The sequence below is a fragment of the Jaculus jaculus genome, chromosome 2 (genome assembly GCF_020740685.1).
Source record: "Jaculus jaculus isolate mJacJac1 chromosome 2, mJacJac1.mat.Y.cur, whole genome shotgun sequence".
Lineage (NCBI taxonomy): Eukaryota > Metazoa > Chordata > Mammalia > Rodentia > Dipodidae > Jaculus > Jaculus jaculus.
In genome coordinates, this window is record NC_059103.1 from 57,386,570 (window position 1) to 57,399,105 (window position 12,536).

The following is a 12,536-nucleotide window of genomic DNA, read 5'->3' on the forward strand; positions in this document are numbered from 1 at the left end:
AGATCCGTCATGAAACACATAATTCATGGTTGCACTTCCTATTGTCGCTCCTAAGTGTGTGGTCATAGGACAGGTGATATCAGCAGGCTCCTTCACACACTTTTCTTCAGGGATCCATTTCCCCACTGCCCCCTGCCATCTTGGATTTCTTCTGGGTGTCCCACCTTCTGGGTCCTGCAGCAGCAGCAGCAGCAGTAGCAGCTGTTGGGGACCCAGGCATGGCTCAGTTCAATAGCCCATGGTTCTCAGTCCAAGCTGCAGGAGCTTGTTTACTGTGCCAAGAATGCCACCCTCACAATACTTCAGTTTAGCCTCCTTGGGACTGAAGTTGCCTCCAGTTTCGGAAGAGCTCTGCAGCAATTCACACCAGAAAACTCTTCTGCAAGAGCTACTTTAGCATTTATTCTTTGATTCTTAAGCTTCTTTTTTTTATTTTCAAAAATAATTGTAAAGTTTCTAAGTAACTTTAAGTAGTTTTTACTTTTTAAAATAGTCTTAAGCTTAAGAAATAGGATTTTGTGCCAACAGACAGTATTGGGAATGACTTATTAAAGAAAGAGCACATGATCTATTTTATGATGTATAAACTTTACATTTGAAATCAGGGTTTATCTTATGACTTTCATCTTCTTTCCTTTCTTTTCCCAATGAAATGCTCTTTCTTCAAGTTGCACCTCAGTGAAGAGAATGTAATATTTCAAATGCACTAAGCTCTTATAGAAGCAGTGAAACCCTTTGAGCCCTTGGAGGCTGTTTTCTGGTGTTGAATATTTTGCAGGTTGCAATTATGGGCCCAGCAGGAGCTACACTTTAAGTTTTCAGACAGTGGGACCCATGTGTATCATCTATATAACCACTCTTCAGACTTATTTTTTCCTTCATGGTCCCTCTTGAAGGAAAGAGGCCAGAGAGTGTCCTGAATTACAAACTGAAAGTAGATGGCTCTAACTTAGACTCCAGAACCTGACAGCTGGCTCTTTACTCAGCCTCAGTGTTCTTGTTTTCAGGAAACAGCACTTGACTTTGTCTTTCAGTCTCTATTGCTCAGATTTTCCCATTTCACTGCTTAGCTTCACTAAAAGGACAGATTTGAGGAAGGGTACAGTCCAAAGTTTAGTGGGCTGAGTTGTGAGAGGTTTAAAAGAGTCTATAAAAAACATGGTGGGTAAGGAGGAGAAGCTCTGGGCACAGGAAGTGTGAAGATGTAATTGTATGTATTGTTCACCAGACACACCTATTCTTGGAGTCACTGTTTCCTAGTAACACCATCCACATAATTCCACAACAGAATAAGACTCCATATTTTGGCTCAAGGTCAAGCAAATTTGGGATTATAAAAGTTCAGCTGTGGGTTGAGGAGATTGCTCAGTGGATAAAGTGCTTCCCATGCATGTATGAAGAACTGAGTTCTATCTGTAGAACCATGTTTTAAAAAACTAAATAACATGCTCCTCCAGACACAAAATGGCCTGCATATCCATGACCGCACCGTGCCTGACACTACACAAGACTATCATAAGAGGAGGAAAAGATCATGACATCAAAATAAAAGAGAGACTGATTGAGATGGGGAGGGGATATGATGGAGAATGGAATTTCAAAGGGGAAGGTAGGGTGGGGGGGAGGGAGGGTATTACCATGGCATATTTTTTTATAATCATGGAAAATGTTAATAAAAATTGAGAAAAAAATAAAATAAAAATAGAAACCAAAACACAAAACCCTGAATAAAACAGGTGTAATTGGTGTGCTTGTGATCCCAGCACTGGTGAGTCAGACAGGAGGAGCCCTGAAGTTGACTGGCCAGTCCATCTAGACTATTTGATGAACTCCAGTCCAATCAATGAGAGACCCTGCCTCAAATACAGGTGGGTGATACCTGAGAGAAATGCAGCTGACAAGGTTGCCTCCTGGTCTCCACTTGCATACACGGCACATGTACCTCTCCCCCGACTCAAACACAACCATACATACTGAAAACCACCTGTAAAGGTCAGCAGGAACCAAAACCTTGTGTTCTAGTCATCCTGGAAAAGTGTTCAGAGTGCCATGACAGTTTAAAGTGGCTGTCCGAAATATGACAGAATATTCTTTTGTTTGGGATATTAATTACAGTGCAAGAACACTTCTATTTAGAATGAATATCTGATCTTCACAGTGAAGTAAGTATGCTACTACTCAAGAGGCTACAGCAGAGCTGGGAGTGATGAGTGGGCTTCCACTTGACAGCACCACGATTTGTAATTGTTCTATTGCTCTGACAGGAGGATAAGATAGTAAAATGCCTTGGTGTGTCTGCACCCATCTTTCCTTTCTCTCTCTTCTTCATGTGTTTATCTGAGAAGGAAACATGGAATGCTGTTTTCTATAAAAGGTGATGGTGTCCTCAGCCTCCTCATCCTGAGAATGGTGTGTGTGTGTGTGTGTGTGTGTGTGCGCACATGTGTGCACATGTGTGTATGTTTAGAGGGGCTGATCAGGGAGGGAAACAGATAGAGGAAGAGCAATTATCATGAAATTCCCTTAACACCTCCTTTTTGAACACAGAAATTGACATAATCAAGAGTGTAAATGTCTCCTTCTTGTAGGCCCTGGGGTAGAAAGGTGCTTGTCACATGGTGTGAACCTGCAGCTAAAAGATTAGATGAAAGAATGGCTATGAACTATGGCTTCTGGCAAGCTCCACTGTCAAGTACCCTCGACTAATAATTTTATGACAGTCTAAAACCATTCATAATTCAAATAAAGAGCTGCAAGGAGACCTTCACCTCACATGCAGCCAGAATACGTGTCTGGCTCCATTTCTCCCAGCGTGGCAGGGACACCATGTCAATGGAGGGTCAAAGACGAGCACCGAGGCTTCACTCCACCATGTATCTTGGGCCTGAGGGAAATGCAAACAGGGACTCTTTGATGCTTAAAAGGATCCATAGAGAAACTGTTTTGAGGAAGTCCTGGGCTTCCCTTGTGCAAGGAAGGATTCCTCAGATCTTTCAACAAGAGAATCTAGCAGAACATTGGAAACTACAGGGAATGAAGGCATGAGTGATGTCTGACAAAATAATTGATGTTTAATTTAATTCGAATAAGGATAAGGTATCTAAACTTTATTTATGTATTTGAGAGAAAAAGAGAGAGAAACAGACAGAGAAAGACAATGGATATGCCAGGGCCTCCAGTTATAGCAAACGAACTCCAGAAGCACATGGCACCTTGTACATCTGGCTCACGTGGGTCCTGAGGAGTCAAACCTTGGTCCTTTGGCTTTGAAGGCTGACACCTTAACTGCTAAGCCATTTCTCCAGCTCTCTGATGTTTTTAAAGAAAAATACTGTGTTGTACCAGCAATGGTCTAAATTTCTCTTAGCAACAGCTGGCCAGAATGAGTGGTAGTATCCCCCTAGAGCAATGTACACTATCCTAGATTGTGTACCATCCACTCAGGCTTTCTTGTCTCTGCTATAACTGCTGATGCCACCTACCCATGCATGTCAGGATTCAATTTTCTTGTTCTCAGTGTGGTCTGAGTTGGTTCAGAGGATGGCTTGATAACCATAGCTTCTGTGCTCAGGCTGTGGGAAGTCCAGGGCTGTTGTCCTGGTATCCTCCATTACTGAGGATCAGTATAGTCTAAAGAATAGCAGATGTCAAAGACCTGAAGTCTTTGTACAACTTTGGAGAAACCAGGCCTAAGGTCATGCACAGAATGCATATGGCTTTTTCAGAACAACATTCGAACTTGGTCTTGACTAAGGATGAATGTCCATGTGGTAGACTTCAGAGGCTATAGGGAGGCTCTTCCTGCATGCTGAAGGCTCACAGCCCACTATCTACTCATGATGCTGCTGTGTTCCTGTCTGTCATGAGCTGTTACTCAGTGTTAGCCATGCCTTTGCTCTCCATCCAGCTTCTTGGAGTACATTGAATTTCCTTTTATTTTTCTTGAAAGTTACCCTAAGACTGAACAGGTTCCTGAGGTCATCATAAGACCGGTCACATTGTAAAAGAAAAGATCAACTCTTGTCTGCATCTCTCCCACCTAAATGTGGAAGCTTTAAATGTAAATTAGGATCTCTGACTTTTTTGGAATAATATGGTGACATGGAATTAATAGTCTATGTTTTACTTGTCCATAGTTGGCCTGAGTAAGTAGTAAGAGAGAAGAGAGCTGGTAATAGAGGGGCCTGTCCCGAGCTGCCTGGTGCCTGGCTGAGGTGGGGGAGAGTGGGCTTCTGATGCTTGACTCTGAATGGTTTTGAAACTGTCCTTCAAGAGTCTTCCTGCTGACAATGTCCTCTTGGCCCTCAGGACTGACCTTCTTTCACTCGCTTATGTCACAGCAATACTGGCCCTGTCCACAGTGTAAGCTCTTTGTGCCCTGCATGATGCAGGTAAGCAATGGGAGGGCACCTGGTAACAACTGGAGGGCACATTACTGGTTTGGCAGGTGGCATGCAGTGTGGGTTCTGCTCTATGCTCACTGTCAAGCAAGCTGGACAGAGCAATGTGTGAATGTGAGGATTTTCATGAGTAACATTCCTACTTACCTCCCTGGGTGGGGAGGGAGCCAAATGTGGCAATGTCTCCTCAAAAAAAAGAGTCTGCCCCCAGGACCAATATTCTAGATGTATTTGCTATAAGAATAGAAAGCAGAAATGCTGACACCACCCAAGCCGAGCTAGTTACAGGACACTGGTCATGCAGTATAAAGCACCTTGGGATGTCTAATTGCTTTCACAGTTCCAAAATTTACTTGCCTTTTGTGCCTTTGAATCAGCATCCCGGGACATAGGCTACAGAGAAGCCCAAGTACACACAGTGACCACAACACTTGCTGCATGCCCTGTCTAAAGTGTGGAAAGGTGAGGAAGACAGCTTCGTTTCCTAGTTGAGAGACTTTCCTTTGGACTCCTGACACGCTTCCTTAATTCACCTATTTTAAATAGGTTTTATTCTATTTTAAGTTTTCATGGTGCTAGAGATTGAATCCAGAACCTCACACATGTAAGAGCTCTGCCACTGGGCCACGGAGCTACATCCACAAGCCTTTAGCAGTTTCAGACTCCCACCTATTTCCAGCAGGTGGAGGAACCCCTGTGACTTATCTTTCCAGAATGCCAGCCTTGGAAGTCTGCAAATGGGTCAGATCTTCAAGCAAGGAGCCCTTAAGTAGCTGGTCACACACTAGGGAAACAGACTCATAAACAAGATATTACGTAGCATGGAACAAAATGAGCACCAAAATATGAAAGGCACTATGGAAACCACACACATCCTTTGCCTTTTTCAGCCAAACCATTGCAGTTATGTCATTTAACTGTGTGCCTTAGTTCTCCTATATGTATATATGTGCTTAGTAGTACCCATGTCCAATGGCGTTGGAAAACCAAAGAAGGAAATAGGTTTGAATGTATTCATGGATGGGTATGGTCATGGTCACCATTCTATGAAAATGAGGAGTGAATCTGGAAGGGTTGGCTTGGCTATGTGTCCTAGGCACACTTTGGAACAGACTCACCTATCCCCAGCCCCAGGCTTCTTTCATCTCAGGGTCGGATAAAATTATGCAGAATACAAGAGGGCTGCATATTCAATAGAGAATAGAGCTCACATTTCTGTCCCCATAGCCTGACAATTAACATCTGGGTTTTAGCATGTACCTACGTCAAAGCTTGGACATCCCAATATTGTCAACTTGACAGGATCTAGCATTGTCTAAGAGATGGATCTCTGGGCATGTCTTTATGGATTAGGCTACTTGAAGTAGGACAATTTACCATTCCATAGGTTGGGGTCTGGGGCTAAACGGAATTGACAACTACCCAAACATCCTGGTGCCGCATCTTCTCCACCATGCTGAATTATATTTTGAAGTGTGATAAAAAAAAAACCCTTCCTCCTTTAAGTTGCTTTTGTCTGGTATTTTATTTCAGAATGAGAAAACTAACTTAATACACCAAGAGTAAGAGAAAGGAGCACCCATCAAGATCCTTACATCTCTACTTGAACTGAGATTCTCAGAGAGAGAAGTTTTCCTTTGAAACTCTTCTAATTACCAGAACTGTGCCCATCACCCAGGTAAAAGTCATAGAGTGGGCTTTTGTAGCTTCGAATTACTGTGCCCAGTCTGCTCTGGCATCACCTGACTGGTCTCACAATACACTATTTGACCATGGCAAAACTATAACAGAAACACCAGGGGATATGGCACAGGGTCATCAGTCAGAGGAGAAGTGAGATAGGAACTCACACTCTGATCTCAACTTGGTGCTTGGCCCTCATCACATACTGAAGACACTCAGTGCTCTGGCCACCTCTCCTCCAAAGAGGCACTGACCCAGGACTCACTCCCATCAGGAAGTCCTGTTCATCCTTTGACTCTGCTAGCACTTTCTGTAGTGGTCATCTTTGTCTGTTCTTGCCACCAAACTCCTCTGTGCTCTGTGGCTCATTCCTACCCCTCTGGTATAGTCGAGACATTACATTTAGTCATACATTTAGTCAGTCTTATTTCACCACTTTTATTCCAGTGGAAATGTATGTTGCAATAAATGTACACATCCTTATGCATGTTTTAAGAAAAGATGTCAGCTTGTCTTTAAAAAGTGTAAGTATCCATGCACTTTTTAATCAAGAGTGACCCTATTTTTAAAAATTCTGGCCGCTTCTCAGTCCTAGATGGCATTCTCTTCTGTTTTTGCAATGTGAAACGATTTCCTGCTACTGTTCAACCTTGCCTTTCCCTTCCAACTAAGGAGTTGGTGTTCCTCCATCCACTGGCCTGTGGACTTCTCCTCCTGTAACATGAGCACTCACAGCCTCTGCCTATTTTTCTTCTTTGTTAGAACAGTTTTCATATCAGCCCAATATATTTTATGTTTTGTATGTGCATGCATGTGTATTTGTGTGTTTGTATGTGTATGGGCACACAAGTGTGTGAAAGCACATTGTATTTGTATGTGGAGCCCAGAGGGAATCTTCTTATGTCTGCCTCTGTTTCCCTTACACACCACTATGGGACACACCATTATGCCCAGATTTCACATGGGTGCTGAGGATCTGAACTCAGGTCCTCATGCTTGTATGGTAAGCACTTTACCCTCTGAACCATTGCCCTATCTCTTCCCCTAATCCACTTTTGAAACCTGCATTTATGTACACAGTTCTGTAATCAGGTGCAGATCTGAGGTGCTCTGAAGCTGCACCTTTCTGTATACAGCATTATCTACCTTTGCCTCACCTAATTATCTTTGGGTACTAGGGAAAAAAATTAAACCTCAAAATTCAAATGTTTTCACATAGGAAAATATTGCTAGAACCTCCCATTTTTATAAATATGTAAGGATTAGCCTAGTGAATTTTTGAGTTCATAATTTTCTTAGAGATTTTTTTTCAAAATTATTTTGCTCAGAATTTAGAGAGAAGAAAATACTGAAAGAATAAAAAGTAGAAAAGCTACAACAGCTTATGCATATAATAAAAAATAAGTGTATCCTGAGACAACACAGTGGTGCTCAGGGAGCAGAAGCGCTGTTGCACAGAACATTTACAGACATGAATTGTCTCACATCTTAGAACAAGCAGCTGTGGGAATGAGACGAGGCCAGCCTGGAGCTTAAACAATGCCGGGTAGGAAGGTCTTGCATTTTCTTTGCCTTTGGGCCTCAGCATCAGGATTACACAAACCACAGAATAAGAGCCACATTTCCCCATAAGCTTGATGAGAAGGTTAGAGGCCATGAACATGCACAATTGATGTAAAAGGACTTTGTAAACTGTAAGTACTTAGCATACAGAATGTGTGAGATGGCAGTCCTGGACACCCCAGTGATGGTGTGTACACCATAGGATTTCCATCAGTTACTGGAACCTGCTTGTCACTAAGCTTGTCCCTGTTGGATACTGATCCTATCAGGCTTGCCATTCATGATAGAAACTCCTGAAGCTGAGGACACCACCCTCCAGGGAGCCTTTGAGGAAGGAGTGGATAAAAAAGGAACATCTAGATAGATAGGACAGGAAGAGAGCCTAACAAAGCCTCAGAAAAAAACAGAGATGGTGCAGGGAGAGAAAGCTCTGAAAAATATGCAGGGGAAAGCAAAGGGCATTACTTGTGACATTAAACATCTGTGGAAAGGACTAGGTGGCATGTGGGGGTAGGATGCCATGGGCAGTGGCCAGTACTAGTTGCTTTCCTTGCATGAGGAATAGCCATTTCAGCATGGGGTGATGAGAGTGTGTGGTGGTTTGAATCATATGTTTCTCATAAACTCATGTATTTTAAGTGCTTAATCCCCAGCTGGTGGCAAGTTGGAAGGTGGAGCCTTGCTGGAGAAGGTGTGTTTCTCTGGGTGGCTTAGAGGTGCTATAGCTAACTCTCTCTTGTCAGAACGCAGCTCATTCTTGTTTTCTACCAGCTGTGGTTGGAAGATTGTGATGTCCAATCTGTGCTTTACCATTTCTTCCCTTTCATTATGAAGCTTCCCTAAAGACCAAGGCAAAATAAACCCTTTCTTCATATCAGCTGCTTTTGGTCAGGTGTTTTGTTCCAGCAATGCAGAGATACCTACAATAGAAAACTGGTCCTAGAGACGTGGTGTTGTTACTGCTAAAAACATGATTTGTGACATTTTGCCTTTTAGAACTGATTTGCAGGAGGAATGTGGAAGGACTTGAAACTTTGGATTAAGAGATGCTTTGCTGTGCTGTAAACAGTGCTTGGTAGTGGAAAGACCTAAATGCAGAAAACCAAACACCTGTGGACTATAATGCTTGGCTTATGAGGTGAAAGAGAGCTATGTTCAGTCTGTGCTAGAGATAGATTATGTGAAAGGCTGGCTGCCTAGTCCTGAGAACTTGAGCAAAGTTGAGTTTAGAAGAAATGGGCTGGTGTGAGCATAAGAGATTGTACAGAAAGAAACAAAGGTTTCCAGCTGTAGACTACAGCCTGGTTCAGCTGCAGTTGTTTGGGAGATTACCACTATTGGCTTTGGGCCTGCTCTTATATATAGGAACAGTAAAAAGAAGGAGTTCTCCTGCTCTTCAAGAATGGCTTTATTCCTCCCTGGATTAACAAATTTGGTAGACCATATGGTACTAGGGAAATATAACAAATTTTGAAAAGAGAGGGTCATTGGCTTTGCAGTAGCTACTGGGTGCTGTGAGGCAGAATTGTTGAAGTCCCTGTGTGGAAGCCCAGTGGAACCATGAGAATAAATAGTGGGTTGTGTGGGCACCCTAGATTTTGGAGACACTAGTACTATGAATGGCTGCTAAGTAGACCTACCAGTTTAGGGTGAAGTTTTCTCTGGGCTATGGCAGGCCAACTGGAGGGGCAGAATTGGAACCACAGAAATTTTGTCACTGGTTGCAGATACTGCACATGTAGCTATGAGGTTTGATTTTTGCCCTGTTTGTTTTAGTTCTTGTATTGGTTCAAGCTTTCCTTGCTAAGACCAATGCCATCTTTTTCAGTGCGCCATTAAGTATATTTAACTTATGTTTTGATTTTATAGACTTTTTTTTTTTTTTTTTTTTTTTTTTTTTTTTTTTTTGGTTTTTCAAGGTAGGGTCTCACTCTGGCTCAGGCTGACCAGAAATTCACTCTGTAGTCTCAGGGTGGGCTCAAACTCTCAGTGATCCTCCTACCTCTGCCTCCCGAGTGCTGGGATTAAAGGCGTGCGCCACCACGCCCGGCTAATTTTACAGACTTTTATTTTTTTTTCAATTGATTTTTTTATTAATTAGTTTTATATTCAGCAAATTCAGTCAGTTTGGTACCATTATTAGGCTGATTTTACAGACTTTTAGACAAAAGACTTTCCTGACTCTCACATATGACGTTGGACTTTTGAAGTGTTGGGATTAATAAAAATCTATGTGGACTTTTAAGATTGGACTGAATACATTTTTACATCTTGAGGTGTAGTGAGTTTATGAGGAACAGGTGTGGAATGCAGTAGTTTGAGTAAGCTTTCCCCCATTAACTCATGTGTTTTGAATGCTTGGTCCCAAGATTGTGGCAATTTGGGAGGTGTAGCCTTGCTGGAGGATGTTTAGGGGTATCATATCCAGCTACCCCTTGACATAGCTCAGCTCACTCTCTTGCTACTTTCTGCCCACTGCAGCGGGAAGATTGTGATGCCCAGGCTCTTATCTACCATCTTTTCCTGCCATCATGACACTTCCCCTTGAGACTGTAAGACAAAATAAATCCTTTCCTCCCACCAGATGTTTTGTTCACAATGGAAAGGTAACTACAACAGAGTGACACTAGTCTGTACTTAGTCCCAGGAGGTACAAGACCTCTGGGCATTTGGAGGCTTTGCAGCGTGCTAACCATGCAGAGGAAAAGGAGGATCCAGAGAGGCAGTAGGAGAGTAGAGCAATTTGTATCTATTTTTTCTTTTTCCTTTTGCGTTCCAGGGTGGATTATTCTCCTCTGAGAGGAGTAAGCAACAGATAGCAAAAGATGACTGGATGGGGGCTTCATGGGGCAATGCTGAGCTGCCACAAAGATAGACATGACGGAGTCCGAGAGCGCCTGGTGCAGAGTGCCAGGGGCCCTGGCTGAGGGTCTGGATGCCCAAGGAGGTCATTCACCACCGGTCTGCGGACTGAGATGGTGACAGTTGCTACCTGGTTTTGCATGCACAGAGAAAAGGCCCATGCACACAGTGCTGGAGACTCCATGTTCCAAACAGACGGTGGTGCTTACCTTGTAGGAAACTTTCTCTCCTGAGGACGGAGGCAGGGTGACTCTGTGGGCAGGACGCAGGCCCAGAGCCAGCTTTCTCTAGGCTTGCCCTGGTCCTCCCCAGTTTGGGACTATGGCCAAGTCACTTAAATTCTCTGTGCCTCCATCTCTCCATCTGCAAAGCATGACAAACATAAAGTACTTAAGGATTTTGTAGACACATGAGGGTAATGTAAGTAATGACTCTTTTGAGACTGACCAAGGATTTTCCTCTTTTCCACTGACCAGCACACCTGTGGGCTGGGCACACATTCCTGCACTCAAAGCCATTCTTCCAGGCAGGGTTTATCCAGCCTCTTGCTCAGGCTGGACTATGTGAACCAGCCCTGTCTAGGAAGTCTTGTCCATGACTGTTGGGTGAGCCTTGAACTGAGGAAGACTCTGCTTCTTGAACGAGGTACTTGTGGACCAGTCTTTCCAGGCATCTGCCAGAGGACCTCCTTCATATGTCTGGGATAAAATCCTCTTACATAGTGCCCTCATAGGTGGGTTCCAAACCAAGATTCGCACTGTGACCCTCATTTACTTGTGATTTCTTTGGAGATTTTGTGAGCAATAGAACTGGGATGGTCTCTTGAATGTGTGGAAGATTTAGAGAGCAGTATTTTTTTTGTTGTTGTTTTCTTGTTTTTAGGAAGTCTTACTGTAGCCCGGGCTGATTGGAAACTCACTCTGAAGCCCACCTTAGCCTCCCTAGTGCTAGGAGAGCGTGCTTTTATATCTATTATGCCCTTTGCACTTCATGCTAATTTTGTCAATGAAGAAAACAATAAAGTGAAGTGTGTGCCCAAAATTCTCTAGATGGTGGGGAGAGCAGGGCCTGAGACCCAGGGTTGTTCTGCAAACTGGGACCTCCCTTCTGGTAATGCTGTTTCCACACTCCCAGGAGAGGAAGGGAGGATAAGGACAGGAGGGAAAGAGAGTGGAGAGAGGGAAGTGAAGGAAGAAAGGAAATTAGATAAAAAGAAGCTGTTCCCAGTTATCTGTGAAGGAGGTTTTGAGCTCTCATCAAAAGTATAATGCTATAAGTGATGAGCCCGGCCAGTACAGTGCCTAATGGTTAAGTGATTTAAACCTGATAGAATAAGGTTTTAACAGCACCATCAATTACGACCTGAGGACTTGAGCATGTTGTTTTGTGAGCATTAATCATTCCTAGAATTTTCAATTTTTGAACTAGATAATGTAGCAAACATGTCTAGCTCAGTGCTAAGTGCCTCACTGAGTGGCAGAAAACAGTGGTTTTGTCATGATGGTACTCCATTTTGTTAGAATACACACTGTCTGTGAAACTCAGTTTCCCATGTGTAAATATGATGGTAAAGACAGCAGAAAGCTACATGTAAATCTCCTGCCTTGGACTTGGGGGGATGCAAGCAGTGAACTGGAAGAGCTTACTGGGCACTGCCTCCTGGGCCCTGTGTGGGAAGCCACAACTCAATATGAACCAAGAGGTGAAAGACCACCTCCTACATCTATACCCATGTGGAAAGAAAGAATAGAACTTGGGGATAACTCAGTGGCAATCTTAAATATGCAGAACAATTACTTGGGTTATAAAACAATTAGGAAGTATGAAAGAAGAGAAAGGAAAAGGTACAGAAATATTCTTGAAACTTCCTGGTCATATGTAAGCTTACCAAAAAATAATCAGTAAATTAGAAATAATTAATTCATTAATGACACATTCAATCGTAATGCTTTACCATATGTCCTTTAAAGTACTTTTGTAAAACTATAGTTATAAAAAAGTATTCTGCAATCAGCTAATATTCATCTG

General features: G+C 42.9%; 1 protein-coding gene across 14 annotated transcripts in view; it reads right to left on the bottom strand.

Moving 5' to 3' along the window:
• The window catches only part of Myt1l (myelin transcription factor 1 like), a 456,412-nt gene that overhangs the window by 160,718 nt on the left and 283,158 nt on the right, over window positions 1-12,536 (bottom strand). For all 14 annotated transcript variants that reach the window (XM_045143668.1, XM_045143670.1, XM_045143672.1 and 11 more), the window contains one exon: window positions 10,718-10,871. The gene's annotated coding sequence lies outside the window, so the exon portion shown is untranslated. The remainder of the gene's footprint in view (window positions 1-10,717; window positions 10,872-12,536) is intronic.